This window comes from Equus quagga, chromosome 4 (assembly GCF_021613505.1).
Source record: "Equus quagga isolate Etosha38 chromosome 4, UCLA_HA_Equagga_1.0, whole genome shotgun sequence".
Lineage (NCBI taxonomy): Eukaryota > Metazoa > Chordata > Mammalia > Perissodactyla > Equidae > Equus > Equus quagga.
The window spans coordinates 56,853,677-56,870,426 of NC_060270.1; positions in this window are offsets into that span (position 1 = coordinate 56,853,677).

A 16,750-nucleotide genomic window follows, 5' to 3' on the forward strand; every position below is an offset into this window, starting at 1 on the left:
TTAATTCAAACAGATGGTTGCATCACCTGTTTGGATCCAAGATCCTCAAGAAAAAATATGCCCAGAAGCATAAAGCAGGAGATAACCCCCTGCAACCTGGTTCCCCAAAACCCTCATGTGCAGGGAAATCAAGGCCTCAAATAAAACACTTCCTCAACTGCAGCTTTTCCCCGGTAGGGATCCGGGGCCACGTGACATTGCTCAAAACCAGTGGGGCCTGGTGGGCAAGTTCCGTCAGGGACGGGGGAGTGCCCAGTGGGTCTCAAGGAACTGGCAGCTATACACACACCCAGGGCCAATAGCTGTAGACACATCATAGATTAAAGTTATGCATTTAAAAATGCCTCTTCATGTAATTAACTTTTTCAAAGATGATTTTACTAAAATGTCAACGATGTTAATGATTCAGCCATGAGCACCTTGCTTTGCACATCATATTTAAGAACAACTAACTTTATATACTGCCTTATGGTTTATGGTTTTATGTAAGTATATCACTTTACAGTTTAGGATTTTATGTACATGTTTATCTCCAGAACTAATTCTGAAAGCATTTTGAAATTCCATCATTCAAGGTTCTTTGCTTATACGAGGGCAGTTTTTTTACCAGTCTCAAAATGAAAATACTAGAAATCAAATGAATAAAACAACGTGGAAATCCCCTAGCGACCTGACACAAGTCGTCAGCAGGGGTCACTAAAGAAGCGATGGGGTGAGACTAGGTATTTAGCCTAAACTATAAAATAAATTTTCAAAGGAGGCCCCTGGGTAATAAAATCTGTTTAGCGTTTCCCACAGGTGTTATATATTTTGGAGATAGGGATGGGAAACCATCCATTCTAGAAAATTCATTAGTTGTGGAGGAAAAGAAATATATCCTTAGTCAGAATCATAATAAGCCCAACCCTTGAGAAAGAAACAGAGCTTGTTCAACCTGGGTTCCTCCATCTCCTGAGTCAATATTTGCACATTCAAAACTTGCAGGTATCAAATGTACATATTTGCTTTGAAAAGATTTTTGGAGCTGGAAAAGATTCTACTCTTGGCGACAACCAGTTGACATCTCCTGACTTGTTCTACCATACACGAAAATTTCTCAAGAGAAATTCTAATTCTTACAACTTTAAGGGTTCTTACTGTTGTGCTGAAAAAAGCATAGCCAGAAACAAAAGAATTTTTATGCCTCTTGGTCCCACACTCCTCAACAAAGCTTCACTTTGGATTTGATTCTGAGGGCTGACCCTCTAGCAAAGTGCAAAAGAAAGTTCTCAAGCAGTGATGAGAGAAGGCAAAGTGAGGAGGGAAAGTAAGAGAAGGCAAAGGGAAAAACATTCTATTTGTATTCAAAGAAAATTCCATGACAGCGGTACTGTGATGGGAAAGAGCTATGTTGTGGGCACCAGAAATAAAAGCATAGAGTATAATAAACATGAATGCGATTTTGGGAAGAGTTAGCAGAATGTTTGAAGTCAGAGCTGTTCCAGACGCAGACTCTGGCTCTGGAGTTAACAGACCCTTTCACAAGGCTCTTCCATGTGTGGCTACACGAAGTCTTAGCATCGTCTACAGCTTCTTCTCTTAGGCTCCACCAAAACACACACACACACACACACTTACCTACACACATACACATGAAAACACACATACCTGAAACAATGGCCAAATTTCCTCAAACACTGGTGTACTTTAACTTAATGCATACCAAAATTCTTGGATCAGTATTTGCACATAGATGAGGCCTTAGCCTCTTGCAATTCCTGCCAAGCCAGTCTTTGCCCTAAAAACGCACCCTAGTCCCCACTCTGGGAAAGCTGGTCATCAGCCTGGTTCATGCCTCCCAGTTCTCAACCTAGTGACCTGTGTACTCATTTTCATTGGGGTTTCCACCCATCTGAGCCCTCTCCCTGACATTAGTTTGAACCCTCCTCAGTGTTTCTTTCTCATCACATGCCAGTCTGTAAGCCTGCTGTTTCACCACGCTGGAGAACATCAAGATTGCCAGTAATCCAACACTTCCAGGAAGTTTAAACAGATAAAATGTGCTTTCAGCACCAGCTCCCCAATCTTACCCATCACTTTCGGTCTTTCACATCCCCTCACCCCATGCCCCAGCATCAGGCACAGCCCTCCACATCCAAGTCTTGCATGCTGTATTAGGACCCCTTGGAGAAGCTGAAATTGGCATCCCAGGTGGGCATCTCCACGGAGGTATGCGCTGTGTCGGAGTGAATTCAAAGATGTACAAGGCACATCCCCCATCCTCGAGCTGATTTCTCTCAAGTGTCAAAGTTAACCTCACAATTTAACAAAGTGTTCTCATCCCATTTCCTCAGGCATGCAGAAATGTTGTAAAACAACTAGATTCTCAAGAATGTAGGTTTTATGTCAGTCGCTTTGTAGATAAGCCCCTGAAATGTAGGCTGGGTGAGAGTGGGAAGGTTTTCAACGCCAAGGAAAGAAGTTCAACTGGATTCGATAGGTCACAGGCCATCGATAAAGTTTTGGGGCGGGGGGAACACGAATGATGTGTGAGTTAATAATCCTACCCCATAGACAGCCCACTGGACTATTTGGAGGGGAAACGTCCGAAAGCAGAAAGATCGGCTGGAAGACAAGTATAATTCTCCAGCAGGGAAACCACCAGGGCCTGAGTGAGAGAAGGGTGGAGGAAATTAAGAAATATGAAAGATCTTGCAAAGGAAGAAGCCACAGGAACAGGACATCGCGTGGATAAAGGTGGAAAAGGCGAGACTTCAACCCCTGGTTCCAGGGAGAAATTCCAGGGAGTGGTTCCACAAGCAGAAACCCTCTTCCAGTTAATGGAAATCCTCTCCTAAGGCATTGAGAACCTCTGGTTCCCCCAAACAGAAATCACAGTGGCCTGAGACATGACTCCTACTTTCCCCAGTTGTTCATTCAACAAGCGTTTACTTAGTACTTCCCATGTGCTAGACGTTAAGAAGTCAGAAATAATTTAACAAGGTCCAGACCCCCTAGGACTTCATCAATTAGTTCCATGACTTACAGGTAATTATTTTGGTTTACTCATCTCTAAAAGGTAGAACTGCCACTCAATTTCCATTCACGATTTCCCCAATAACCAATTATTATGCAACTATCATTATTTAAATGCATGCTCCCTTTGAGCTATCACTAGCCACTGCTAAGGTATAAATAATTTATCATGCTCCCCCTTTCTAGCTGCATTGTCAAGGAGAACACAGAGCCTGAAGAAACCATTTCAAATGGAATTTCAGACATTACAGAGGCCCAGAGGCAGTTATCCTTCACAGCTTTTAGCAAAAAGTAACCTTCTGCAGCTATTTCTCAGATGGAATTTTGTGTACCACTAGGAGTGTGGGCAGTATGCTATGCTGTACTCAGAGCCACGGGCACAGGGCACATTATTCTGGAGCATCTATTTTACTTGAAGATTTATAATTTACTGATTTGAAATCATTTATATTAAAACACTACACCAAAACATTATGCAGTTGCATATAAATTCTGCACAAATTTTTCATTTTAAACAAGGGAAGAAAAATAAATTTAGTGTGGGGCTATTCGGGAGCATGTGAAAGAGACTGGGGGAGAAAGGAGAGAAGGTAAACATATTAACTCCAGGATGCATGCCAGGAAAGGCCCGGGAACCCTGACAGATACATCCAGGTCAGGCTAAAGGCTCATATGCCTTAGGATGAAAAAACCAGTCCAGGACCACTCAGTGAGACCCAAAACTCAGACTTCCTGGACATCAGTACATTTTTTTTAATCCCCTTCCTTTTTCCCTATATTTACTTTGAGTGAAACTTTATGCTTTATAATTCTGAGCATATTGGCTACAAGTTATAAATAAATAACTCTCTGAAATTGAAGAGCCAGCCATGAACAGAATGACCTCATCAGAGCTGACACTGGTATGTATGAGGCTAAAACGACTGTGAAGACAGAAGCTATGATCTGCAGAACATAGCCAACCCCCTCACTATCCACAAACCAGTGCTGGTTCACTGACAGGTCCCGACCAAAACATCAGCAGTTCAAATTCAAGGTTTGTACACAGTGTCTGCTTTTGGTCTCCCCCACCTTGCAAAGCCTTTAAAGAATTCAGTACCCCAAATTCTTTGCCCTTCTAGGATGTCTACATAAATCTTGACACAAAGGGAGCTATTTCCATATTAATCATAGGTAAATCTAGACATAAGAGCAGCTTTGTATCTCTTAAACTAAGATGAATAAATTTGGTTCAAATTGTATGAATTTTGTTTATTGAGGTAACATAGGTTTATAACATTATATAAATTTCAGGTGTACATCATTGTATTTTGATTTCTGTGAAGACTAAATCATGCTCACCACCCAAAGACTAATTACAATCCATCACCATAGAAATGTGCCCTTGTACTCTTTTCACCCTCCCCCTTCTCCCTTCTCCTTTAACAATAACCAATCTAATCTCTATATCTACGTGTTTGTTTGTTGTTGTTATCTTCTGCTTAAGAGTGAAATCATACGGTATTTGACTTTCTCCCTCTGACTTATTTTGCTTAGCATAATACCCTCAAGGTCCGTCCAAGTTGTCACAAATGACAAGATTTCATCTTTTTTATGGCTGAGTAGTATTCGATTGTATATGTATACACCACATCTTCTTTATCCATTCATCTATTGATGGGCACTTTGGTTGTTTCCAAGTCTTGGCTATTGTGAATAATGCTGCAGCGAACATAGGGGTGTATATATCTTTTTGACTTAGTGTTTTCTTGTTCTTTGGATAAGTACCCAGAAGTGGAAAGCTACTCCAAACTGTATGACTTTTTGATGCTAAAGGTGATGGATTCAAAAGAGTAAACATAAAATTATTCATATCCATCCTTGGTGGCATTTAAGTAAAGTGAGCACATGATTTTCCCAGAGTTTGGCAGCTCTTGTGACTGATTTCTGAGACTTCTTGCGGCTGGCCACACTTGGTGCAACAGCAGCGGTGTCTTCAGCAGGCAACAGATAAAGAGTCACACAACTTAGAAAAATCCTCCTAACGAGGTCCAGAGCAGAGCAGGCCTCAGTCCCCCATCGGAAGTATTCCAACATAGGGTAGGGATCACTGTAGGATGACTGGGAGGAGAGAGGGAAGAGAGCAACAGCCAGCAGTGCCTACACTGAACAGGAAGAGAGTGGAGCATTGACAGAAGTAGGGGTCTCAGCAGACTTGTTTCCCCAGACAGCTGTGCTCCCTCCCACCCCTCTACCCAGAGGTGTAATTTTGGGAGGTGTTTAAACTGCCTGGAAATCCTGAGTTGGAGAAGTAAGGTGTGGGAAGGGTAGCCTGCCCCTCCCTGGGAGGTTGAACCAGCTAGTCCCCCATGGGTGCAGGTGGATCCTGTCTCAGCCAGGAACCCAGGGCCAGTCCCTGACTCCACCCTGCACTGCCCCAGTGGATCCTGGCAGCCACTTGGGTGCTCAGGGGGCGAGGCTCTTCCCCAGGAGCCTGAGGCTCCTTCAGCTCCAGGAGGAGAGGGCCTGTGGCTGAGAATGGCTGGCTGACCATGGACATACCTTAGTTCATAACTTTAAAATATTGAGATATACGGTATAAGGCCTGCTTTTATACTGCTGAATCTGATCAAGCATCAATAATCAATTTCCAAGAAACATCAAATCAGGGAAACATGTTAAAAGCCCAGAGACAGAATCAGCAAAAATCCAGAATATGGAAACTCTACAGGATAAATAACAAACGAGTTGCAAGGGGGAGAAAAAAAGGAGGCTGTAGAAACTACAGATTAAAAAGAGACTTCAGAGAGCCAGCCCCGGTGGCCTAGTGGTTAAGTTTAGCATGCTTCACTTTGGTGGCCCGGGCTCTATTCCCAGGTGTGGACCTACACTACTCTGTTAGCGGCCATGTTGTGCTGGCAGCCCATATACTAAAAAACAGAGGAAGATTGGTTGGGATATTAGCTCAGGGTGAACTTTCCTCAGCAAAAAAAAAAAAAGAGAGAGAGAGAGACTTCAGAAACAATTCAACCAGCTACACCATGTAGCCCTTGCTTGGAATGGAGTGAGCCGACCATAAGAATTATTCATAAGACAGTTGGGGTGACTTGAATACTGACTGGATATTTGACAAATCTAAGGAATTATTGTTAATGTTTTAAACACGGTAATGCTATTAAAGTTATGTTTTAAAAATAATCTTTTCAGGAATATACAATGAAATACCAATGGATGACATTATATGATGCCTGGGATTTGTCTCAAAATAATCTAACGGGGCAAGGGAGAGGAAACAAGACCAGAGAGAGAGGAAACAAGACTGGCCAGGAGTCAACCCCTGCTGAAGCTGGAACACGACATATGAGGGTTCATGACACTAGTCTCTCCGGATTTACATAGATTTCCTTCCTTCCTTTCTTCCTGCTTTCTTTCTTTCCTTTCTTCCTCCCTCCTCTCCATCCTTCCTTGCTTCCTTTCTTTTAGCCATATCTATACACTAGACTAGAAGAAAAATAGTTTGTGCAAACAAATGCAATGTCTTTAGACATTTGAGGAACTTAGTTTTTTGAGCCAAATGTTTTTCCATGTTAAACAGGGATATTACTTCTATCAAAACATTTACTACGTCAAGACAGTGGATGAGGGCAAGCAACTCTGAATCCAGAATGAGCTTTCATTTAAATCTTCCCACACCAGCTTGAGCAAATCCTTTAACCCTGCGGAGCCTCCCTGGCAGTTTTCTCACTTGTCAAATTGTGATAAAGCTCTTTGCTTTGTTGTGAAGATCAGCAAGAATGTTTGAAAAGTGCCAGGAATATGACAGGTTCTAAGTACATGGAAGTTACAATTAATTACAGACATCATTATTCTTATTACTTCTGCAAAGATTTAAATTATTTGAGCAAAAACAGAAGACATAATTCTTTTTTTTTTTTTTTTTATTAATGTTATGATGGATTACAAGCTTGTGAAATTTCAGTTGTACATTTTTGTTAGTCATGTTGTGGGTACACCTCTTCCCCCTCCGTACCCTCCCCCCACCCCCCCTTTTCCCTGGTAACCCCCGATCGGATCTCCTTCTCAATATACTAATTTCCACCTATGAGTGGAGTCATATAGAGTTCGTCTTTCTCTGACTGACTTATTTCGCTTAACATAATGCCCTCGAGGTCCATCCACATTGTTGTGAATGGGCCAATTTCGTCTTTTTTTATGGCTGAGTAGTATTCCATTGTGTATATATACCACATCTTCTTTATCCAATCATCAGTTTCTGGGCATGTAGGCTGGTTCCACGTCTTGGCTATTGTAAATAATGCTGCGATGAACATAGGGGTGCAACGGACTCTTGAGATTTCTGATATCAGGTTCTTGGGATAGATACCCAGTAATGGGATGGCTGGGTCATAGGGTATTTCTATTTTTAACTTTTTGAGAAATCTCCATACTGTTTTCCATAGTGGCTGTACCAGTTTGCATTCCCACCAACAGTGTATGAGGGTTCCTCTTTCTCCACAACCTCTCCAACATTTGTGGCTCTTGGTTTTGGATGTTTTTGCCAATCTAACGGGGGTAAGGTGATATCTTAGTGTAGTTTTGATTGCATTTGATTAGCGATGATGAAAGGACATAATTCTTAATTTTAAAACTTTCACATTTTACCATTTTATTAAAGATTTTGTTGCATTTACCTTTAAGGCAAATTCCTTCCTTTAATCTGAGGCAACAGCCATAGAAAATAGCAAGCAGTTTAAAGTTCAATATTAAATGCAGGTCTGATAACGAATTGCCTTTGACAATTTTACCTTATTCCTACACCAGTTTCCCACTGAATATTTCCTGTGTATATATTTGCCCATAAGAATAAACACACCATTTGGCATACGTAAAGTTCATCAGCTCTTGAGAGTTTAAGAATATGAGTGTACAGGAGGAATGTTTATCATGAGCACCACATATCCTGCCCTCCCTCCTGGAACTCAGGAGAAGTGTCCCCTTCCCACCGAAGCCCCACCCTCCACAGGAGGTCTGCTTCCCTCCCCTCTCTGCCTCAAGGACATCACCCCAGCGACCTCTGCCCCCTTCCCTGCATCCTCAGTTTCACCCTCACTATTAGATCATTCTCTTGAGCATAAAAAAATGACTTAATATCACTGTCTCCCTTGACCCTACATCCCCATTCAGCTTCTGCCCCACCCCTCAGCTCCTCTTTACAGCAAAACTCCAAAGGATTGGCTAAGCCTCACCCTCCATTCTCTCTGCAACCACCCGCCCCATCTTTCATCCCCACCATGCCCATGAAACGACTCTTATTAAGGGACCTTCAGCCACACCAAACCCAGTGGTTAGCTCTTAACCCTCATCCAAGCAGAACTCTCACTACATTTTAACCCAGCTGTCCACATCCATCTTCCCAAATCACTCTTTTCACTTAGCACCCATGGCTCCCCACTCCTAGTTGTCTTATTTCAATCCACTTTTTTTGTCTTCTCTACCCAGGTTCTAATTATAGAAGACCAGGACTGAGTCTTCAGCCCTCTTTTCTTCCACCTGCCCCCCTGTTCCCACTTCCCCCACCCCATAGATCTCATCTAGGTCCATGACTTTAAATGCTATCTATTCACTGATGACACCATATTTTTATCTCCAGCCCTAACTTCTCCCCGAAGCTCTGGCCTCATAAATACAATCATTTAACCAACATCCACATTTCAATGTTTAACTGGAATCTCAAAGACAGCATTTCCAAAAGGCATTCCAAATTTTCCTTTGATAATCTCTACCTCTTGATTATGGGCATAGTGGGAAAAAAGATCTAAGGATATCAATAGTTTTGCCAAAGCCCCTTTAAAAATGTAGGTCTATAAATCATTCAACAAACATTGTATTATAGACACGGAGTGGATGCTGAAGATGCCAAGAGGGCTGAGACAGGATTTCCACCATCAAGAACCTCACTATAGTAAAAAGCCACAGCTAAATTCTCTGGCTGTGACATCTGCCCCTTACAAATTGTCTAAACATGGCAACCTAACTTCTTGCCTTCAGTTTCCTCATCTGTAACATGATAATAACAAAAATAATAATTATACTTTCCCTATTTGATGGTTATGAGAATCCAATAAAGTAATACATATAAAAGTGATTATTCTAATGCCTGGCACGTATAAAAACACTCAATAAATGTTAACTTTTAAATAAGCAGCTAAAATCCTATGTCCTATTGTCACCTGAAATTCAATGAGTCTTTTTGTTTCTACCCGGAAGGGAGACAGACAAATAAATAAATACAGAAATCATGCAATACACTTGAAAGTAATACATAAAAGAATGTAAGTTCTGAAAGAAAATGTTCTCCAATAAAGAGCACAAACCAAACAATTGCCACATAAACATCCATTGCCTGGGACGTCTTTTGCTCAATCCTATGCTTACTCCTTTTGACATGGTTCATCTTTGTCTTATGGGCATCTCTTTCCTCTCAGGTGTTCTTCATTAAAAAGGGCACACCCACCCTCACATTTAGAAGCACATTCATTCTTTCTTCCTCCTACACACAAACGATTTGTTACATTAAAAAGCTGAGCCAGCAGAATGACTGTGTTTAAACGCCAATTACGGAAAGCCATAAATGAAGCATCTCATTAGCGTCCTGCACAAATACTTTGCAAGTCCTCTGACTTCCAGCCTGTTAGGATTGTTTTTCCTCTCCCAGCACAAGCACTGAGTCTTTAGAAGTATGTCCTCTCCGTGGGAATATTGATGGAAACATTAAAGGTAAGTGCTATGAAGCAGGCAGCTCCGCAGAGCAGCAAATACTCCTTGAATCTCATAAGGTCATGAACTCTTAGAAATTTCCTCAAGAAACTCTTACTAAACAAGCTAATCATCCAACTGTAGATTCTTCTAAGACTTCTCCCTATTTTTGCTATGACCAGAATTTAATGTCTCCTACTATGAAGTCATCCACATGTCAATCTTCTCATAGGTTGTAAGGTTTTCCTGGACAGCATACTTAACCTCAAATTACGTTAGTATACACATAAATATTATTCTTTTTTTTTTACCAAAATCTTTGCATCCACATAAATTACTGGAAAACTGCACTCATCAAATTACACACCCAATCCTGAGGTGTGTGACAAGGAGTTCTATTTAAGGGTTACTGGTGGAGAAACTGAGACGCAGAGACATTAAAAATCCATAACAGGCAGGAATGGGGCGATGGAAGCCTGACAGTAAACCGCTTTCTCCTTCTGCTGTTCCACAGGCCTTCCTTAACCAGGCAGCCTAATCAGCATCCTGAACAAGCGTATCCTCCTGAAGAGGTTCTCATTTTTCTTGAGAAGGGATAAGAACAGAGAGTCTTCAAAGGGCACATTTTGCTGTATTCATTTTCCCAGCTCTATCAGAGCAAAGGAATCCCTCTGTGCCCCTCCCTTGCTTTATGTTTGTGAGGACTTTACCAACAAGTAAACTTGCTTGTCTCTACTCAAAGTCTATAAATAATGAATTAGTGCCTTCAGGACAAAGAGGAGGATTACTTCTTCCATACAATGGAAACCCCACAGCAAGGTAAACAGCACACTGTCACGCTCTCTTAAGCCCACCCTCGATGGAACACAGGAAGGGCAGGTTCTGGCGAGAACTTCCCCACCAGGCCCTGAGAGGGAAACATTAACTACTTCATTTAAGATGGAGAAACAGACCCAGAGTTGGAGTTGCCTGAGCGCCACAGCTAGTTCAGGCAGAGCGGGGAGCTAACAGAGCCTGTCCTGCTCCGCGTCCATCCTCGTTCTCCTTTGCGCTATGGAAGACAGAGCTCCTCTCCCAGAGCATCTTCAGAACTTCTGAAGATCTGTAATCTCACCCGGTGTCATCCAGGCCCCTGCTCTCGTTCAACCCTGGGCCAGCCTCAGAAATCCATTCACTCCCACCTGAGGAACTAAGGCTTTGCCCAGAGCTACCCCATAGTACGGCTGAATTCCTCAATTTTGATGTTCTGAGTCTTTCTCAATGAAAGATAAGGCAGAATCAGATGGAATCCTGGAGTCAGACAGGGCAGAATTCTGGTAAAGGCCGGAAGCAAACCAGCCTTGAAAAATGGGAGGGAAGCAGAGGCCGGGGAAACTAGAGCACGTTCTCCTCCAGGGCCACCATGTGCAGCAGTGGGACTGTGCGTTGCCTCACTTCTCTGAGCCCCAGCTTCCTAATCTGGAAAATTACTGTCCAACATCATTATACTGACCACCAAAAGAAGTGATGGAAACAGCCTAGGTGTCCCTCAAGAGGAAAATGTGTAAACGAACTGTGGTGTATCTACACAATAGAATATTACTCAGCAACAAAAAGAAACAAATTATTGATATATGCAACAACACAGATGACTCTCAAAAGCATTAGACTAAGGAAAAAAGGAGAGACACAAAAGACTGCATGATTCAATTTATATGAAGTTTTCTAGCAAGAAAAGCTAACCAATGTTGATATAAATCAGGACTGTGGTTGCCTGGGGCGAGGATGGGGGAAATTGACTGAGAAGGAGCACAAGGAAACCCTCTGGGGTGATGGAAGCGTTCTATACCTTGATAGAAGTGTACGAGCATGTGTCAAGACTGGTGCAATGCACACTTAAGATCTGCACCTTTCACTACATGTCAATTGTACCTCAATAAAAATGATAATTAAATTTTAAGACCTTTGTAAATGGAAGAGCTTTGTACAAATGTACAATTCTACAGTTGTTTACCCAAATATTAGTCCTTGTTTTGTCACTGCTTGGTCAGGCAAGCTCTTTAGAGTGACTTGTGGTGGCTCCAAAAACTGCACTTAATTGAGGTTACTTTCTTTTATTATCCAAAGTTTATGATTGGAGCTGAACATAGGGATTTCTGAGAAAAGCAAACAGCATACAAACGAAGCAACACTAAGTTTAGAAAGAATGAGTCATATTCTAATAGCAAAGTGGCATATGGGCCATTCCACAGCAGACACACGTTTCCTCTAAATCAGACTCCCTAGATTTCCATAGGAAAGGAAATAAGTTGCTATTTTAAATTTAGTTCAAGAAAAGCAAGCAGCAATAAAAAGAATAATAGCCATCTGTATTGAGTATACCAGCCTCTTCCAAAATATTCTTGTTTCTGCTCACAATAGCCCTGCAAAGCAGATAGCATTATCTCATTTCACAAAGAAGGAAGGCAAGGTTCGGGAGCAGGTAAGTCACTCATTTAAGATGTCAAACCTGTGTGTCTGTGTGTCTGACTCCACAGCTTCTTTATCCTGACATGATACATACTTTCCAGTCTCACTTATTGTTCTTCTGAGTTATCTTCACAGTTGTAGATAATTTTCTCATTACACAACAGTTATAATAGTAACATCTAATATTTATTGAGCATTTATCAAGTGTCAGGAATTTAACGCTATTAACTCACTAAACTTACTTCAAACTCAGTAAGAGGTGGACATTATTACTAGCCTGATTTTACACGTGAAGAAACTGATCACGAGGAGTAAAGGAACTTTCCCAAGGTTACACATGTAGCAAATAGTAGAGCCTGGATTCAAAGGCCAGGGAGCACCCCAACCATTGGACTGTCTTTTCCCAATGCTGGTCAATGGGTGGCTTATCTCTGAGACACCCAAAGTGAAGGCATTATGTAATAGGACTAAACCCTTTATTTTAGAAAAGAGGAGGAACATTTTCAAGTTTCCTAGGAAAGGTCTGCAGCCAGAGGCTAGTCCAAGATTGTGAAACAGTGTGCATCTTCTCCTATTTCTGTCTAACTCATAACAGCAGGTGGGGTACCAGTATATCTACAGGAGGTGCAAAGACAAAAGAACTATGCAAATCTTTATTAACCTTATCCTAAAAACGTCACAAGGTCGGGACGTGACTCCATCATGACTGACCACCTCTTAGAAAATTTCTTTCATCGAGGCCACGGGTTCACCTGAATGCCTCCAAAGGAGGCGTTAGATTCTCAGAGTAATGGCTCCCTGTGCTGCGAGGGGAGTGGAAGGAGGGGTAGGAAAGGGAAGACACCCTATGAGCCTGAGAAAAGAAGAAACCCGAGTGTTTCTGATACTCTCCTTCCCCTTCCTCCTCCTGGGGAATTACTGATCTAAGGCTCACATTGCTATTTCAGGGCTCTCAAACTGTAGCGTGCATCAGAACCACCCGGAACAGGGGGAGGCCGAACAAGTCCCCAAGTGAGGCTCACACTTCTGGTCTAAAGACCACACCTTGAGAACCGCTGCTGGATATTAATCCTGACCAAGCCTCTGCTTAAATCTCTCCAACCACAAGAGACACTGAAGTGAAATTAACACTGCCCACTCAACAGAGCAGGAAGTTACAATTTTACTTACTGACAATGAGGAAATGTTCCCAAATGTTAGGTAGAGAAACACTTTGTAATAATATATTCTAAACATATTTACTTCCTCTATAAAAACAATACAAGTTGCTATCTTTCACTAAAAAAGAGAAGGGCACACTTTATTTTTTAAATCACTACCAAAAAGCCTAGATCAAAACTGTTCAGAGACAATGTTTATGCCCGGTCAGAAGAAACCCCTGCAGACCCAGAAGCTAATGTGCAGGTTCTGCATAAACGTTGACAACCTGAGTCTCAGCTGAGCTCATTTAGCTTAACAAGTCTCCAGCTTCGGTTCACAGTCAGAAGCAGAGATCAATAAAAGCTCCAGAAGGCTTTTCCGTTAGTCTCCAGCCTTTCTTCGCACAAAATGATAAAGGATGAACAAGGGTCAATAGTGTGGTAGACATAACTCACACCTGCCTGCTCATTAGAGCTCACTTCAGTTACACAGAGTCAAGTGGCACTTTTTTAGGGGGTTTCTGTGTTTTTCTGGGGTCATTTTGAAGAGACCCTTCCCACCACCCCTTGGTTTGTTACCAATTCACCAAATCCTAGATATGAAAGTGGCCTTAGAAATCTTTTGGTTTAACTTCCTGTCAGGCTATATTGCAAGAATCTTTCCTACAATATTCTTAGGAGATGTAGATATGACAGTCTTCAAAAAGATGAAGAGAGATCTTCAAGACTTCTGTCTTTCAGAGTAAGTTTACCTGGCTCCCTGACCTATTCTTCACATGATATGAGATTCAAAATAAATCCTTCAAAACTATGGTATCTAAAACAGCCTTGGAAGGCAATCAAGACTGCTCAACAAATTGCCTATCGCAAAAATAAAAGCTCGGAGAAGGGAGGAGGTCAGCCCGCCTTGGTCACCAGTGTAGGACACGGTGAGCACAGCTGGACAGAGGTTCCCAGTAAATGCTCACTGGATACATTAATGAATGAAGGAGACCATCATAGGTATTCACAACTGTAACAACATTTTGTAACTTTACGTAATAACCTTAAATGATTTGTTCTATTGCTGAGGGTCCCCCGAGGCTGCAAAGACACAAGTTTTGGCTTCAGACCCAAAGAACTGTATTTTATACCCAAAACACTTGCTAGTGATACCAAAGGGACACTTCAAAACAGAGGAAATAAAGTGTGTTAAGCCTTGGACACAAATATGAAACATTAAATTAAATATTGGGATTGTAAAATTTTTTGAATTTTTAATTTTAGTTGGATCCTAGCAAGACGCTCTGTATATATGAACATTGTCTGCTCAGAAAGAAAATTAGAGCCTTAGTTAACTCACTGAATCCTAGACTGTAATTTTGCCACTTACAAAAAACCTTCCGTTACCCGCTTCACTGTTAAGGAAGTCAAAGATGGATAACCGCAGAGAACCCGCTATGTGTGTGGCACGGGGAAAGGCTCTTACAAACGTTGTCTTCTTCGTCGCATGGATAGGCACTAACTTTCAGAGAGCCAGGTAATCTAGACATCCAGATTTCTATTGAAACCAACAATAAGCCAATCAGGCAACACTGGTGTTAAATTTAAATTAAATGATCCAACAGCTAAATTGAAAAGAAGGTTTCTAACACCTAACACATGCCTTGCACATGTGTTCAATTAGAAGAAGTGGAGAAAATAAACATTGGCTTTAGAATATAAGAGTGAAAAAGACATTTTCCAGTCAAGTCAGAAAGATGATTTGATAGAGCTGGAGAGGGCAGGCATTTCAAAGGACGTGGGTTGTTTCCTCATGAACAACAACAAAGTCAATCTAAAGGCCCGCAAATGACTAGAATGATTCTAGAAGGATACAGGAGGGTAAGGATGGTCATCCCATCTTTAAGTATAAGAGGGCTCAAATAAAAGCGTCTTGTTTACTAGGACAGTTAAAAAGCAGAGTGCCCCCGAGCGGATTTGCCAGGAAGTCCTCCCTCCCGTCTCCCATCTTCCATCCTGTCTCTCCCTAGTTGAGTGGCTTCTTACTCCTCTTTTCATTCTAGGGGTGAACTGTCTTTTCAACAGGCGCATCCTCGTTTTTCCTCCCTCCCTCCCTCCCCTAGGGGCCATGATATAGAATTGAAGTCTTCAATTCTATAGTCCTTGATTGGAAAAGTTTATAGTTCTCCCCTAAGAATGCCTCAGCATCTTTTAACGAGCTTTAGTCTTGTTTAAAACTTCAAGGTTTTATAATTACTAAAATTATTTTGAAATTTGCTAGGTTCAGAAAACCTTGTTCTATGCCTCCATGAAATATAATTTGAAGATGGATTCCTGAAAAGCATGATTTTTACAGACCTGGAGGATATGTATCTAGGAACGCTTGACCACTTGGAAAGCCAATCATTGAATAAAAATAATAATAATAAATAGCAGGATGAAAGAAAAATCTCAGTATAGAAGATTTGGGGCAGATCAAACGTGCCATCACTGAGATACAGTGCCTCAAACTGTTACATTGCAGCAGGGTAAAGAATGAAAACCTGAAGCAGAAAAGAAAACACAGTTTGTCTTCATATAAGACATTTTTCAAAGGTAAAGGGAAATTCCAAGTGCTCGTTTGGTTTCAGCTATTGACCTACGTCTGAACTGCTCTCTCCTTAGTTATTATTGATTTTAAAATGAGAAGGAGGGCTTAGCATTTATTCATTTTTTTATCGCTCAATTGCCCGCAGGGAGTGGGTGCTGAGGGAGCAAAGGATAGTATCTTCCTGTCTCTGCAGCTTCTAAACTTAGAGACAGCCTCAGAGGCAAACGCCTCAAAAGGGAGCTCACAACTGTTGAGGTATTGCTGACCGAAACGACTTGTCCTGCTTATAAACATCAAAGAACAGAAAGCTGTGCTCCCAGATTCCACGCAGCGTCAGAGCTCTCATCAGGTCCTACCACGGGGCCAGATTCACAGTTCTGTTATTTGTTCCTCAAAATCAGGTCCTTTGTGGCAAATCCAATGAGCCCCACTCTGGCTCTGTTCTCCTGGGACCGGAAATACCTTTAGTTCTTAGAAAAACTTAAGCTTGAGTTTCCAAAGACATCTCAAAGAGACTGGTGAGTACATCCTCCACAAAACTGTGTTGCATCCAAAAAGCCACTGCAGTAAAAATAGCTTCCACCCTTAGAACCTGGCATTGATCAGATATTCCTCACACAACAGTTTGAAGAAAAAGCCCAGGTAACCTGTTCCTCAAAATTGTTTCTCTCATCTTTCTTTAGCAACAAAAATAATCGGATTCTTTTCTTTTTAAGAAACTATGAGCTTAGTTGATGAAGAACTGAGGAAAGTAGTTAAGATGAAAAAATAAAGTCTTCTCATTTTTATTTCATTTTCTCCTTGATTAAACTTGGATACTTCCTATGGAAATGCAGCCTCG